General features: G+C 36.9%; 1 protein-coding gene and 1 non-coding gene across 3 annotated transcripts in view; both read right to left on the bottom strand.

Annotated features, from left to right (window-relative positions):
• The window catches only part of Prkg1 (protein kinase cGMP-dependent 1), a 1151895-nt gene that overhangs the window by 938308 nt on the left and 196470 nt on the right, over window positions 1-17117 (bottom strand). The gene's annotated exons all lie outside the window — the stretch shown is intronic.
• On the bottom strand, window positions 2646-2751 carry LOC127233583 (U6 spliceosomal RNA). The gene has a single exon (XR_007835483.1). It is a non-coding gene; the product is annotated as a U6 spliceosomal RNA (small nuclear RNA).

The raw sequence follows: 17117 nt of genomic DNA, 5'->3' as shown, positions 1-17117 counted from the left end.
AAAGAATTTTGTTGGAGTTTTGGTGGGAATTGCATTAAATCTGTAGATTGCTTTAGGTAAGATCGCCATTTTTACTATGTTAATCCTGACAATCCAAGAGTATGGGATATCTTTCCATTTTCTGATGTTGTCTCCAATATCTTTCTTCAAAAACGTGAAGTTCTTGGTATAACATGCTTGGTTAGATTTACCACAAGATATTTTACATTGTTTGTGGTTATTGTGAAGGGTATTGATTCCCAGATTTCTTTATCAGCTCTTTTATTATTTTTATATGAATGCTACTGATTTTTTTTTTTTGAGTTAATCTTGTTTCCAATCACCTTGATAAAGGTGTTTGTCAGCTGCTGGAGTTCCCCCATAGAATTTTTGAGGTCATTTAAGTATACTATGTCATCTACATATAGTGATACTTTGACTTCTTGTTTTTCAATTTCTATCTATTTGAATCTCCTTTTGTTGTTTTGTTGCTGTAGCAAGAACTTCAAGTACTATATTGAATAGATATGGAGAGAATGGACATCCTTATCTTGTTCCTGATTTTGGTGGAATTGCTTTGAGTTTCTATGCATTTAATTTGATGTTGGCTGTTGGCTTGTTGTATATTGCCTTTATTATGTTTAGGTATGGTCCTTGTACCCCTGATCTCTCCAAGACTTTTTTTTTTTTTAATCATGAATAGATGTGTTTTTTTTTCTTTCAGTTTGTTTATATGGTGGATTATATTGACACATTTTTTCATATGTTGAACCATCCCTGTATTTCCGGGATGAAGCCCATTTGAACATGCTGAATGATCTTTTTGATGTGATCTGGGATTTGGTTTGACAGTATTTTATTGAGTATTTTTTTTTGCATCAAGGTTCATGAGAGAAACTGGCCTGTAATTCTCTCTCTCTCTCTCTCTCTCTCTCTCTCTCGTCTTTGTGTGGTTTAGGTATGAGTAACTGTGGCCTCATAAAACATAATTTGGTAATGTTCCTTCTGTTTTCTGTTTCTATTTTGTGGAATATTTTCAGGAGTGCTGGTATTAGCTCTTCTTTGAAAGTCTGGTAGAATTCTTCACCGAAACCATCTGGCCCTGGGTTTTTTTTGGTTGGGAGACCTTTAATGACTGTTTTTATTTCCTTAGGGTTATAGGTATATTTATATTATTTATCTGATCTTAATTTTGATATGTTATATCTTTCAAGAAATTTGTGCACTTCTGTTAAGTTTTCTAATTTTGTGGAGGACAGACTTTTGAAATATGACCTAATGATTTTCTTGATTTCCTCAGTGTCTATTGTTATATTCCCCTTTTGTTTCTGATTATGCTAATTTGGATATTCTCTCTCTGCCTTTTAGTTAATTTGGATAAGTGTTTGTCTATCTTGTTGATTTTCTCAAAGAACCAACTCTTCGTTTCAGTGAATCTTTACATTGTTCTCTTTGTTTCTATTTTGTTGATTTCAGCTCTCAATTTATTCCCTACTGTCTACTTTTCTTGGGCATATTTGTTTCTTTTTGTTCTAGAGTTTTCCAGTGTGCAGTTAAATTGTTAGTATGAAATTCTCCAAATTCTTTGTGCAAACACTTAGGTTTGTGAACTTTTCTCTTGGCATTGCTTTCATTGTGTCCCTTAAGTTTAGGTATGTTGTACTTTCATTTAAGTTGAATTCTATGGTGTCTTTATTTTCTTCCTTGATCTGTTAGTAATTCAGTGGAGATTTGTTCGTTCCCATGAGTTTTTAGCCTTTCTGTAGTTTGTATTGTTGTTGAATTCCAACTGTAACTAATGGTGATCAGATACAAGGGGTCATTCTGATTTTTTTGTGTGTGTTTGTTAAGAATTTCTTTGTGTCTGGGTATGTGGTCAGTTTTGGGGAAGCTTCCATATATATTCTCTGGGTGAAACATTTTGTAGATATATCTGTTAGGTCTATTTGACTCAAAATATCTGTTAGGTCTGTTATTTTTTTGTTTAGTTTCTCTGGTGAAACTGGGGTGTTGAAGTCTCTGACAATTAATGTATATGCTCCATGTGTGATTTAAGTTTTAGTAATGTTTCTTTTACAAATGTGGGTGTACTAGTATTTGGGGCATAGATGTTCAGAATTGAGACATCATCTTGGTGGATTTGTCCTTTGAATGAATATGAAATGTTCTTCTCCATCTCTTTTGATTAATTTTGGCTTGAAGTCTATTTTGTTGTTAGATGTTAGGATAGGTAAACTAGCTTGTTTTTTAGGTTCATTTGATTGAAAAAAAATGTTTTTTTTTAACCCATTACTCTGATAATATGTCTGTCTTTAATGTTGAAGTATGTTTCTTGTATGTAGAAGAAAAACAATCCTGTTTTCATATGCATTCTGTTAGTTTGTGTATTTTTATTGGTGAATCAAGTCCATTAATATTGAGAGATATTAATGACAAGTGATTATTAATTCCTATCATTTTTGTTGTTGTTGTTGTTGGTGGTGGTGTTGTGTATATGTATTTCCCTCTTTTTGGGTTTTGTTGGTGTGGAATTATCTATTTCCTGTATTTTCATGGGTGTAGCTAACTTCCTTGGGTGGGAGATTTCCTTTTATTGACTTCTGTAGGGCTGTATTTTTGGATAGATATTGATTGAATTTGACTTTGTCATAAAATACTATGTTTTTAACAATATGAAATGCTTCATGAATTTACACGTCATCCTTTGCAGGTGCCATGATAATCTTCTCTGTATCATTCCAATTTTAGTGTATGTGCTGCTGAAGTGAGCATAGTTGTAGTTCTCTATAATAGTCTCAGTCTATTGCAAACAGAAGTTGTCTAGATGAGGGGTGAAGACTGTAACCAACATCTACTTTATTTCTTAAATCTCTCTTCTTTGTCACACACACACACACACACACACACACATACACACACTGTCTAATAACACTACAGATTCACTTTAAGTTCTTCTAAAACTAAGCTTTGGTATCTTTATACCTTGTAGAAATATTATTTTTAAAAAGCCCTAAATGAGTTTCAACCTAATTACAGCCCTGATTTCACTAAGAATATATTGCAGATTCTTCCAACATCTGCTCAGGCAGGGAGTGATTCCAAATGAGTGTTTACTCTGAATGAAACACTCTAGTCATCTGAAAAATCACTCTCCTAGAAATACACGTGTAAATGTTCATTCTTTACTAAGATAAAATTACTGCATGATGCATTAAAAGGGCTAGGGAAGAGATTATTCAAACACCCCAAGCAAAACAACTATGATTTTCCAAAGTCAGGGCTCACTGTTGACGATTCTCAAGGAATTAAGTTCAGGAAAAAGTCATCACTATGAATAATCACTTCAACTACTCCATGTTTGTGGAAAGTTACACCTGAACGCATCCAGAGAAAATCTGGGGGCAATGGAAATTGTTCTTAAAGAACACTTCAAGCCCTTTCAAAAGCAGCAAATGAGATAAATAGAACATGTCAAAACTTTTGTGTACTAATTGGATTTTGCTTCCATGTCTCATTTATGCCAATCTGCTCTTTGTGATAATTATGTGTTCTCCGGAAAAATGGCAAAAAATGCAGCAAGAATAATATTCCAAGAAAGTAACATGTGAGTAGAAAACTAGACTCTACTATTAGTGATAGATCTAATTCGCTATCAGTCATCATTATAATCCTTCAATGAGAGAGGAAGTTGGACATGGAATGCTGAATCTGGTTAGTATGTGAAATGTATGTGTGTGTGTGTGTGTTCACACATTTCTTAACCTCTACAAGGTTGAACTTTAACTGCACTCAATTTCTTTATTACAAACACTCATCTGATCACTGGATACAAGCCTGGGCAGCCCCAAGAATGTCTGGGGACAAGGGTTGCAATGAAAGCTAGAGGAGGCTGACAAGTGGATACACTCCTTCACTGCACAGGAGAAAACATCTCAAACAGAGAACAGTGTTTAATCCCTTCGTCAGCACCTGTTCAAAACACATCTTTTTGTTTCTTCCTTTCACAAAGACACAAAAATCTGAAAGCTGACTTATCATTGAAAACTTAAGAAAACCAATCCCCCCCCCCAATGTTGGAGAAGTTCTTTTGTCAACTTTTTAAAATTATTTACAAATCTGCTGGTTTAAGTTTACCCAAACTCAGTGAACTCAGTAGTGGTTTTAGGAACAGTGCATGATTTAATGTCAATTTTTAATATGCCATCTCCTCTGAATTTTCTACACCATAGTCCTATTCTCTTTGAGGCAGGCAGTGAAAAGAATATAAACTCCTAGGGGTGTTCCTGTCATGTCCTAGCAGCATGTGTCAAATATAGCATTTGGTGGAGCATGTCCAAAGTGAAAGAAAAACTCACATTCACCCAGCTTTGGGCCTGTCCAGGTTGCCTTGTCTCCCTCCTGTGTCTTCCAGCACCTTCTCTTCCACCACAGAGCTCTGCTTGTCTATGCCCTGATGAAATTCCCCAAAGCCCTCTGTATTCTGAAAGCCCCTTCTTAGTATTTAAGGAAACAAATGTCTTCTTATTCCTTTGTTTCCAAAACCTTTTTCTGTCCTCATTACTGCAAAAGAAGTCTATTAAACATGCAGGAGGTTATTTTTTTAAAAAAATTAATTTTATTTAAATGAATACAATCTTATTTTACATACCAATCTCAGCTGTCCCTGCTGTCCTCCCATTCCCCCCACCAACTCCCTCCCCTAGGTATTTCTAACAGTGAATCTGTGCTTCCTTGACCCTCAGGATAGGGCCAGGGAACATAACAATGGATGCAGCTAGAGACCCTAGGACCTGATCTTCATTTAGTGGAAACCATTGTAGTTCCCTCCTCTGAGCAACAACAAGTCATCATCACTGGTTACTGCATCTTTAAAAAAAACAGCATCACCTGTTTTGCAGTAATTAAGCAGTGCTGCAGATTAATTATTCCTCATCTATGTATGCACAGTCTTATATAGAGACACATTTCATAGTTATTTTTCCCCACTAAAGAAGTCTCAATCACCCGATACTATTCCTACTTTGGGTAGTAAAAACCAATAATTTACATTTAAATTCTTACCTAAATAATTGAGTCTAAGAGAGAGGGGAGAAACAAAAGTCTAAGTTCTATTTTATTAACCTCGAAATGCATCCAATCTCTTCTGAGTCCCTATTTATGAAAAGACATAATAGCAACTTGAACCTGAAGCTGACATCTAAAAAGTTTACAGTTGGGAGCAGGTTCTTTATGTTTACATTGCAATGAACACACAAATATGGAACAATATAGAAATCAAAAGTTACTTCTGACCAGGATCTGTGTAGGGAAGAACAAACAAGGAAGGAAGGAATAGAAATAACGGGTTATCCTGCAAGTTTGAAGAATTTCAGAAAGAAAGAAAATAGGCTAGCTGCCTTGGCTGTAACTTATCTGCCTACAAAGCCAGTCTGGGGCACTTGGACCATCACCATAGAGGAAATGGGGTTCCTCTGACGGTGGGGTTTAAATGCGTCCAAGATAAATGATAATTAGATATTTATTAGAAAAGCACTTACACAGATAAGATTAAGTAACCGCCCCAGTCTCCATGCTTCAGAAGGTGCAGGCTCTGCCATTCTGATGCTCTCACTGCAACCCAAGAAGCTTGAGCCAGCCCCTCCTGAACATGAAACCACACCCAGAGGGTGTGGCCACCACCACAAGTTCACTAGCAAAGCAAGATGCCACGACATTCCTCCACCTGGAGAGAAGAGTCCTAGTATCTGAGTGGAACTAGGTGATGGATCAGACCTCTGGGAAAGCTGAGAGAAATCCATATCCATGAGTCTTGGGAGATTCAGCCAACACAAAGAATGATGCTCAGAGAAGGACTTGTACACTTTGGTTTTGTCCCATTCAGCTTGGTGCATAATTACTGTATAAGTGCCTAAGGGCTGCCTCAGGCACCTTTATATCCACTACTACAAGAAAAGAAGGCAAGAGTTGGGAGTCAATCAGGTTAATTATTTCCCTTTGTAGAAAACCAGCAGCCTAGGGAGTATTATAAAGATGAGAAATGGATATAATCAGTGTTGAATTTAATTCTTTCTCTCCAGTCACAGTACCCTGGCCAGTTCTCACACTCTGACTTAGAAGTTCTGGTTCTCTAGCAACTGAACTCAGATTTGATTTACTTACCAAACTGAGAAGTCATAACAAGACCTCCTTTGTAAGGTTTCCTCAGCAAGCAGCTTTCAACTAGGTGACAATTTTCTGAACTGACCATGATACAAACCTGATCTAGGAAAGATTAATCATCTTTCTGATGCTTTGCCAACAAAAAATATACCCAAACCATAGCTCTGTACTGATCCCTCATTTCCTCAGGAAGAGGGTAGCAATCCTGGGCAGTTCAAAGAGGAGGGTTTTGGTTCTAAGTCTTTGATTTTCATCCAGACTTGAGCAAACCAAAAATACTATTTGGCTCTGTCACTGGTAATTGGTACATTCCTAATAGACTAGTAACTGCTTAGAAATTATGTCTTATGTATTAAAAGAGAATGGGAAAATACACATGTAAGTTTCTTTCACTGGACCTACAATAAAAGCTAAAAAAAATTGAATAATAAAAGATTAACAAATGCTTATTTTTATTGATCCTTGTCTAAGTTTCAAATATATTCAATACAAACCACTAGTGGACTTTTGTTGCAGACAAAAGTCTCACCTTCCTATCAGTGCATATACCACCCCACACTTGGTGTTTCAATATACCACCAAATATTATGAAGGGTTCATGACTTGAAGGGGAACTCACAAAGGCACCCAGTACAGAATTAAAGATCTATGTGCCAGGGAAAGGCTAACTAGAGGACAAAGGTCATGCCTAAGCTATACTTGAAGACATATAAGATATTTATCACGCAGGGAAGGCAATTACATAAGCAAACCCATCCACAGAGAAGAGTGAAGGCCATGCTCAGGAATGGCAGGTATGGTCTTTTGTTTGTCTCACTGAGTCAGACACTGCATCTGCTCATAACCTGCCCTGCAAGTAACAAAAGCCCAGGCGTCACCCATCTGACCCCGCCCTGAGCTTTGTTCCAAAATTGCACGAACTCATAAAATTACCAAAGGAGAGCCAGACATATTCCCACCTCATTGTGCTTTGTGGGCATCTTCCTAGAGATCTTGTCACATACATATTTCAAAGCTCCCTAAGTCTATGAAAAAGAAAACAAAACACTCTTGCAGCTACTAGTACCTTGTTCTGTCCCCAACCACAGTTTCTCATTTGTGAAGTGTGAATAATTACAACACACATTTTGTCTGTCTGCAGTAGGGTAGCCATGTGGTGACAGATATTCTCACTAGAAAATTATTCTGTTGAATATGATGTTGCCAAAGGCATAAGTCAAGCGCACATTAGAACATGTGGGGGTGTTAGTAAGCAGGGGTTCTTTTCCAGTAGGTGCAGAGGGAGGTGAAGGAATACAGAAATATACACACAGAGGCAAAAGGAGGCGGCTGCTCAGTTACTCCAATCGAGTAGCTGTTGTGGTGAGGCAGGGGAGGGCCACTTTTCATCTTCCTGTCACTTTCAGGAAATGCCAAAAAGTAAAAATAAAAGACACAACAACAGCTTTTCCATGCACTAAGCCAGCAGCAACTACCTCAACAGGAAACTCTTCATAATAGCTGTAGACTCCAGGGGCTGACTAGAAAGCATGCAGTTCTGCAGGGAAGCAGGAGTGGGTCTAATTTCACCTATCCCAAGTGAAGTACATTGCCAAGGAATGCCAAAGAGAGGAGGAAAGCAAGTTTGTTCCTTTTACTTTATTTATTTCATTTTATTTGCATAAGGTTTCATTTCATTTCATCCTTCAGGCCATGAAATAATTTTCTGTATCCTTGCCATTTTTTTTATTTTTTTATGATTTTTTATTTTTCATATCGATCCCGGTTCCCTCTCCCTCCCTCCCTTCCTCTCCCCTCTCTCTCACCCTCCCATGCTCCCCACCACCACCCTCCCCCGACCTTACCCCTGCTCCACATGTAGGGTAATGTCTTCGAGGAGGGGTCATCTAAATCTGTCAAGTCATTTGGAGTAGGGACTAGGCCGTCTCTCCTGTCTCTAGGTTAGGGGAGTATCCCTCCATGGAGAATATGCTCCTAAAGTCCTTTTGTGCACCAGGTTCCACTGTCTGAGGTCCCTTAGACTGCCCAGGCCTTCTAGCTGAGACCCATATTCAGCTAGCTGAGTCCCATGCTGGATTCCCAGCTATCAGTCTGGTGGCCCATTAGCTTCTCCTTGTTCAGGTCAGCTGTCTTTGTGGGTTTCTGTAGCCTGGTCTTGTCCTCCCTCTCTGCATCTGGATTCCAGTTTGGCTCAGTGTTTAGTGGTGGGTGTCTGATTTTGTTTCCATCAGCTACTAGATGAGGGCTCTATGCTGATGGATAAATTAGTTGTCAATCTCATTATCAGGGAAGGGCATTTATGATAGCCTTTCTACTATTGCTCATCTTGTAGGTCTCTGGACTGGACATTTCTCTAGATTCAGTTTTCTCTTCAAACCTATAGTGGCTCCCTCTTTTGTTCTTAATACAAAAAAAAAAAAAAAAAAAAAAAAAAAAAAAAAAAAAGGCTGCTTCTTACCTCTTGTGTCATTTTTCAGTTGAAGCAAAAGAAAACAAAGCACATAGATTGTCACCTATCCAACACATAGGAAGAGGTAACCAGCCACACACAAACTTTGATGTGTACTAGCAAGAAATGAAGAAACAGGGAAAAACAATTCAGGAAATGGAGACCCTTCCCCTCCACTTGAAGAGGTAAAACTAGTTAGAATGAAATCCTCGTGTTTACAAATATAAAGACACTTACATCATCCCAATTATCCTATAAGAAAGTACTGCTTTACAAATTGGAAATCAAGGGCCCACAGAGTTTAAGTGATTTATACAAAAAAAAAAAAATGGTATGTAAAAGTTGCTACTTACAGAAGCAGTATTGAAATCTAGTTCTTGTGACCCAATGCTTTCCCATAATACTAACCAAGGGTCTTGCTGACAGTCTTTCCGTTCCTTTCTTTCTTTCTTTCTTTCTTTCTTTCTTTCTTTCTTTCTTTCTTTTTCTTAAAGCATTGATACACCTCCTGTGCCCTAGGTTGCCTAGAAAATTCCATTTGGACTTCACATTTTCTCTTGGCCTTTAGTCAGAAAACATTCGGGTTGTGGCCTTGTCATAAATCACCAAGGCCTTACATCACAAGGCAGCATTGCAATTCCTACAGAAAGAAGAGCTCTAAATCTGAAGAGATGAAAACCTAAGAAGAAAGAGTTGTGTGCCCCTCTTAGCTCATGAATTATGATGGGTGACAAAATTAGGTAATAAGTTTACATTTATTGATAATCTTTTGTCGGGATAAATGAATATAACACTGAGATAACATTCCTTACCATTAACTTGACTCAGAATTTTAAAAAACTATTAATAATGTGTGTCTGTGTGTGTATGTGCATGTGCATATAGATATAAAGGTATGCAATGCACGCATACACACTGGTCCATGCATGTGAAGGCCAGAGGTAGGTGTTATGTTGGGTATTTTCCTTTATTGCTCTCTACATCAGGTCTCTCCTTGAACATGAAAGTCACTGATTCAGAAAGACTAGCCAGCCAGCAAACTCCAGGTGTCTGTCTTCCTTGGCTATCTCTGTACTAGGATTCCTGCTACATGCCACTATGTCTGGCTTTTGTCTGAGTGACAGAGATCTCACTCAGGTCTGCAAGCTTGCACAGCATGTATTGTACTGACTGAGTCACCACTACCCCGGACTAAGTGTTTGCATTTTTGAAGAGAAACGACATGTGTTTCCTTCAGTGGCATGAGTCTAGTCTGGAAAAACACTAAGAGGTCACCACTCAAACAAACCCAGTTGCTGTTCTCTCTCCCTCTATGTATCCAATTACAATCCAAGTCTCATCAACTCTGCTTCTGAAATTTCCCTACTCATTCTGAACCCAGCACCACTGCAGAACTTCACGTTTTCTCATCTTGCTGTAAAACTCACTGCTTTTTGCAGCTTTTATTTCCCACCACTAACATTCATTCTTTGTAGCAAACCTGTTACCAACTGAAGTCATTTCAACAAAATTATGGTGATGTTCAGAAACATGCAGTGACTTTCCACCATCTTTCAAGTTTAGAACAAATATGTTTCCTAGCTTTCAAGGCATAACATAATATGGCATAATGGCAACTGTGCATTTCTCACTAGATAAAACGGCCTCATGGCAATTCTCAGACAAACCTTATATCCTCTTGTTTCAAAGATATTCTATAATGTAAGTGAAGAATTTCTTCTTAATATCCTCAAACACTATCCTTATATCTCTTTGAAAAAATACTCCATGCTTTCTTTTAAATAATATATAAACTTACTTTATTCCACTTACTTTATTAATTATGCCTTCTTTGAAAAGACTGTATGTCTTCTGAGGCTAGTCTATCTGCAGGAGAGGTGATTCTGTTGAGAATGGCCTGACCACTCCTCACATGTGTAAGTAGATACGGTTTCCTTGAGATCAAGCATGTGTTAATTGTTATCAATGTACAGGTGATTTTACTAATAGAAAACTGAAGTATATAGGTAAATAGGACCTGATTCCTGCCCTAAAATGACTATAATCTAGTAAGCAAATGATAAATGTACAAGAATATATATTAGTCTCTCACTTGAAGCCCTTTTTTTTATTTCATCATCACTTACCTATGATGTACAAACTCATTATTATTCAAATCCCTTCACAATCCCATCCATCCTACCTCTCTGGGACTTCTTCCTAAATAAATTGATCAATGATCTCTAGACTTGCCCACAGGCCAATCTGGTAAAGGCAATTCCTCAATTGAGATCCCCTCTTCCTAAATTTGTATCAAGCTTATAAATGCTAACTATAATAGTGCCTGGTTTGCAGGGACAGGTTCTCAAAACACAATGTGGATAGCTCCTGAGAAATGTGATACCCAAGGCTGACCTCTAGCCTAAAAAAGAGCGTGCGTGCGCGCACACACACATACACACGCACACACACACACACACACACACACACACACACGTGTGTGCCCCATGCCACATGAAAACACATACAAACACAACAAAGCACTACAAATGAATACTAGTATTCAGAGGAACAAATACTCTTATCAAAGCACAAAGAGGACAGGTACAAAGGTGAAACTCCTTGCTAAGTTATGCACACTGAAGGCGCTAATTGAGGATCTTATTAATTCAGTGAAAGTTGACTGATAATTCCCTTTCCCACCTTTCCAGACTGATGACTTTTGCAGACACTCGCTTAGCGTTTACATATAATAATATCATGTGCAACACAGCTATTTTCAATTTTAGTTCGGAAAAACAAATGCGAGGGGAAAAAGAAACCTTTACTACCCAGACTGCCAGCGCCCCTTTTCATCAACTTGTTCCATCCTCGATTACACAACGTGCTCTTAGCAAATATGATGCTACATCTTACCTCTTTCTTCAGGCAATGGACTTTAAGTTGCATTTCCAGAAATGCTCTAAGAACACAGACACTTCTGTGGGGCTTCATTAGAAGATTATGAGGTCATTGTATCTTCAGATGTTTCCAAATTCTATTAGAAAAGTGAGGATCTTCTACCAGCTTTTTAGGTGATACTTTCACTGTTAGTCTAATTGAGAACCTTAAATTGTGGGAATTTCCAATCTAGATATTCTTCCCAAATAGATATTATAGGAAATGGCTCTTAAACTATTATGCAAGCAGCCAAAAGGCTGACTGAACAGCAAAAGCCGAAGGCCTAATGGCGTGAACTGAAGCACCGAGCTGAGCATATGTTCTGAAGTCATCTTTCCATGGTTCACTGCCATTTTTATAGATGCTTCATCAGTTGTGTGGCAAATCACCGCTCAAGGAATATAGTACTGTGTTTAGAATGTTTTAAATTAAGTTACACCCACTTATGGGAAAACAGCTCTTAAGTTTTGGATCTGAAGCTGTGAATTTTACTGCATTTTTGTTTGAATGGAAGATCATGCTGAAAGTTCCAGGCTTTAAAAGATGCTACCCGAATATCTCTTTTTATGCCACCAGCCCTATAATAAGATAGCTTCCCCACACGGTATACTCTAGAGACTCCCTACAGCTGTAGTTACAATTTCATTGAGAAGAGAAAGGAAACGAAGACAAGATGATTTCAGTTAAGAGTAAGGATGCTGTGGGCTCACATTCCTACATAAAATACACAATGCAATCTTAATTTTGCTGTCTGACCTGTACTTTTGCAAAAGGTTTGATAGCCAGGGAATCCTATGTTGCATAATAAAATAATATATTTAGAAGTAAATGTGGGGGAAACCAAACAGCTTGATTTCTTTCTCAGCTTCACAACAACTCCAAAAAGACACTTAAAATATCTAGGCTATGGCTTCATGGAAACTGGCGTAAGTCTTAATTTTGTGTGCTTATAAACAGGGGTGGTATATTTGGTACTGTTGCATCTCCTAAATTACTACCAAAAGCAGCAGATTTGTGATTAATTTTCTTGTGAAGAGGGTCCTCATTTTGATTCTATTAGACACAGTATATAAGGAGGGAGATGCTCTCTGACCAATTTTTCCAGAGTATGTACATTGCTTGCATTTCTGTAGATCTGCACCTCAGGAGGTCCTCCATGTCACCAGGACCAACCTGAATCAAGTTTTGTAAGCTACAAAAGATGCCTGCATGTATGCAATTACATCAGTGTGCCAGGAGTCACACCCAACCACATCTAAGACCAGGAGGTGCTGTCCAATTTTGCCTTTTCTCAGTAACTCACAAGCTATAGTACTTCCCAACTTACTTCCACCAGCAAATCTCAGGTCATTTCAGGATGAAAGAACATATTTGTTATGTTATTTAAGTAGGTGGTAAGGAAATAACACATATAAAAGCAGGAAACTATTATTCGAATTCCTTTTCCTTCTCACCGGCAAATATATTTAGTGTTGTCTTCCAATCCTATTTTCTCAGAGTCATAGGTATTTCCCAGCAGCTTTGTTCAAGATGGTAATTTGTATAAATGTCGATGTTGGGTGTAACAGAATTAATGGCAAACATGCTCATCATTTGAGTAAGTACATAAAACTTAACAAATCACATGGTTCTTAAATATATAGTTTTACACACACACACACACACACACACACACACACACACACACACACATGATTTTAAAAAATGGTTGGTTAATACAATCCTCTTTGGTGAGGAATGGCTCCAATAGCCCTTAAAGTGATAGTTATCAACCTTCTCCATTCTACTAAAGACCATTGTACTTCATCTTCCTGCTTTCATTTCTTCTTTCTTTCTACACCTTGGCAATGATTACAGCAGGGGGTCTGTCTCTTCCTTCTTTTCATACCAATTTTCAGACAGGAACGCAGGAGAGAATTTAGAATTTAAAAACAGAAGTATGTTTTGATTTTGTATCCTGTTACATTACAACCCAAGGAAGAAATGTTTCCTCCAACTATGACTTAAATTCACCCACCAAAACTGTATTTTTATTTAAAACTGGTATGCTGCCAGCTCCTATCACAGTGTCTGGCACACATGTACGTAATAAGTATTAGTTGGAGATTCACATTTTAATAAATCAACTGCTAATTATTCTGTTGCTATCGGCACATGAATGTTCTTCATGTTGGACTTGTGGCACTTTTTTAATAAAAAAGAAAGAGCCAAACAATCACAGTCTTTAAAGAAATGGAAAGCTAAGATAACATTTGTTTTACTTAACATTGATGTCAACTTCAAAAGACCTTCTTTGAGCCCTATCTTCCCCCATTACAGGCTCCTAATTAGTACCTAGTGAGTAATAAAGAGAAAATATAATATATATCCCCAGTGTTGGTTTTGAAGGCTGTAAACAATGGAAGCAGAAAATAAACCACCTTATTTCTAAGTTGTTGGAATGTGACACTTGTTACTATAGGAACAGAGCCAGTAATTATTCATCTTTAATTCAACTGATTATTTTAAACAGCAAAAGAATTGGAAAATGGAAAACTGACATTTGAACTGAATTCAAATGCAAGTGACACTAACCTAGCTTCAAGATGAATGGGTCCAACTCAAAGATACTTAATTATAATACAAAGATAACTAAAATAAGCATCAACTGATGAATAAGATGACCTTATCAGTAGCTAATGAGACTAAGAATCACATTCAGACCCATCTGAAATGCGGTGTTTTATACTTGTTATTGTTTTGTCTTGTCTTGACACAGTCCATTATTTCCCAAATGAGCCCTACCAATTTGCTAAAGCTCAGGCAGATGAAAATGTTTCCCAAATAATCAAACATGCCAGGAAACATGTTTGATGTTTCAAACAGCACTACAGTATGGTGGTGGTCCCCAAAGTGCATCCATTGGAAGCATAATCTTCAGTAGGAACACTGAGCAGTGATGAGACCTTGAGAACTCAACACTCTCGGATGCATCAATGTTGCTTCTCCATTTATCTGTTCCAGTCTTCACTGTTTCTTGACCTCTTTGCCTTCCACCACTTTATTACACAATCACAACCTCAACAAATGCAACACCTTAATCTTGGATTTCCCACAAATCTTTGAATCAGTACATTTCTGATTATTTCAATGTTCCATTTATAGAAAGACAAAATGGATGACAATGCATGCCATCAAGATACTACAAAACACAATAAAGCTCTCAGGATGCAGTTTTGCCTTTGAATGGCTAAGCTGAACACTGGGAATTTTAAAAATATTCTTAACACAAAAAGTTGGGATATATACTTTATTATATATTTTAAATGTACATTTGGTTATTCATTTTGCAAAGCTAAATTCTGATGCTTAGTAGAAATCTTTTTCTACACTACAAAATGTGTGGTATGATTTTTGGGTTATATGATTTTTTTAAACACAACTTCACATATTAACAAAGAAGAAAATAATATTGTATGTACACATAGTGGAGGAAACACAATATAAATTATATTTTATAATATATAAATTATATATTTATAGTAAAATATAATGATCATATTTCATTTATTATTTATTTTATGTGTATGGGTGTTTTTTTTTCCTTGTGTTTACGCCTTTGCACTATCTTCATGAAGTGTCTATGGAGGTCAGAAGAGAGTCAGATTCCCTGGAACTAAAGTTACAGATGGTTGTAAACCAATATCTGGGTGAGGGGATTAGAATCCAGGTCTTCTGAGATAGCAGCCAATGCTCTTAGTAACTCATCTATATCTCTAACTCTATTTTAAAACTCATAAGAGCAGGTGGAAAAGGTCAGCTTAGTTTCTACAAGACAGTGTCCTGGCCAACTGCAACACACCTTTGCATGACATTCTCACATGTAGCCTTTCTAAGAAATGCTGAGATTTTGAATGTTCCCTCTTCCCTGGCCTGTCTCTTGCCTATAGATAGAAAAAAAATGTAAAGTTTAGTTTGATTTTGAAGTTACTGTTCTATCTCAACATAAATTTATCCCATTTGTAACATCTTATTTATGAGTAAACATTTCATACAAAAGTGCTACCCTTACAATACTTGCCACTGCTATTTCTGGAAAATAAGATTGCTGCTGACAGTGTAGGTGTTTTATGTGCAAATACATTTGTTTAAAAATCTTAATTTATTATTTATAGTTTAATTTAAAAATAAAGCAAAACTATGTCTATCAGTATTTTTCATGATCTGGCCTATTCATTAGTCAATTTGTAACCAACCACACTAAGTTATGGATGTTTGGCATCACTTAGTGTGGTTGGTTACAAATTGTTACTGGCCATAGTTGGAGAGAAAGCTAAACAAATAAAATTACATTCAGAGATCTCTTTCTGAAGGGAAAAGAGGGAATATAATATTAAATAGGTATGTTTTCAAGGTCAAAGACAGATATATTTTACACAGATTATGGTTTTCAAATACTTCAAAGACCTATAGAATATGGCATTTAAAGTGTTTCAATAACATGAGGCTTTTCATGACAATGAGACATGTCTGCTCCTAGCAGCACCAGTCTACTTCAGAGATGATGGCATAGAAAAACTTCCACATGTAGCTTGCTGTTGTGGCAAAAGTAAGCCATGAGGCAAATAAACTGCTCTTGCCTTGACTTCTAACAGTGTGCTGTCTAAATTGGACAAAGAGGACACACAAGAGACTGCTGGACTTTGCCAAGATATGGTAGGACAGGCCTTCAAAAATTTGCCTGTTTCACAGAAAATTCTGCCAGATATTTTCTAGGTTTTTAGGTGGAAGATGGATGCCCCAACATTACAGAGGAACCTTGGGTGACTGTCCAGGCAGGCAGCTGTTTCTCTAGATTTGGAAGTTGTTTGTGCTGTACTTCCTGTTTACTCAGATAATTTTTTATCCTTCTTGGGTCTCTGATGGAGATTGAAGACTAAATTCAGAAAAGAAACTTACATAAGAAACATAAGGTTTGTAAGGTTGAGAGACAGAAAAGCTTAAATTTATCTAAAATATATTTTGAGGTCTAAAAAGACAGTTTTAAGATGGTAATACAAGTTATAATTGAAAATGGTTTAGGTATAAAACTTTAAATTCATCAAAACAAGATAGGTAATAGAGTATATTCTCTAAATATGCTAAATAAAAATGGACTGGACATTGTGAATGTAATTCTTATTTTATAATTTGTCCTATTGTATATATTTTCATTTACTTTTCCCTTCTAATTAGAAAATACCTAATAATTGTTCTTAATGTATATAGTTTTTATGTTAGAGTTAAACTCTTTCCTTTTTATTTAGAAAAAAAGTGGGAATGTTGTAGAATAATCTTTTTGTACACTGTGAAGATGTATCATTTTGAATGGCCAATAACTAGGTAGGGTTTCTGGGAGTGAGGATGCTGATAAGAAAAATTGTAAACATCAGGAGACACAGAGCAAGCAGGATAGGCAATATGAAGATGAGATAGTAATGCCATGAAGCGTAAGTAAACTAATAGAAATGGGTTAATTTAAGTTGTAAGAGCTAGTTAGAAATAAGCCTAACCTATTGACTGAGCTTCCATAATATATTAATAGTGTCTCTATATGTTTTGGGAGACAAAAGTCCCAATGAAGAAGTCCAAC

The sequence above is a fragment of the Phodopus roborovskii genome, unplaced genomic scaffold, assembly GCF_943737965.1.
Source record: "Phodopus roborovskii unplaced genomic scaffold, PHOROB, whole genome shotgun sequence".
Taxonomy (NCBI): Eukaryota; Metazoa; Chordata; class Mammalia; order Rodentia; family Cricetidae; genus Phodopus; species Phodopus roborovskii.
Note: the sequence above shows the minus strand (reverse complement) of the source record. Positions and strands in the feature narration are given on the sequence as shown.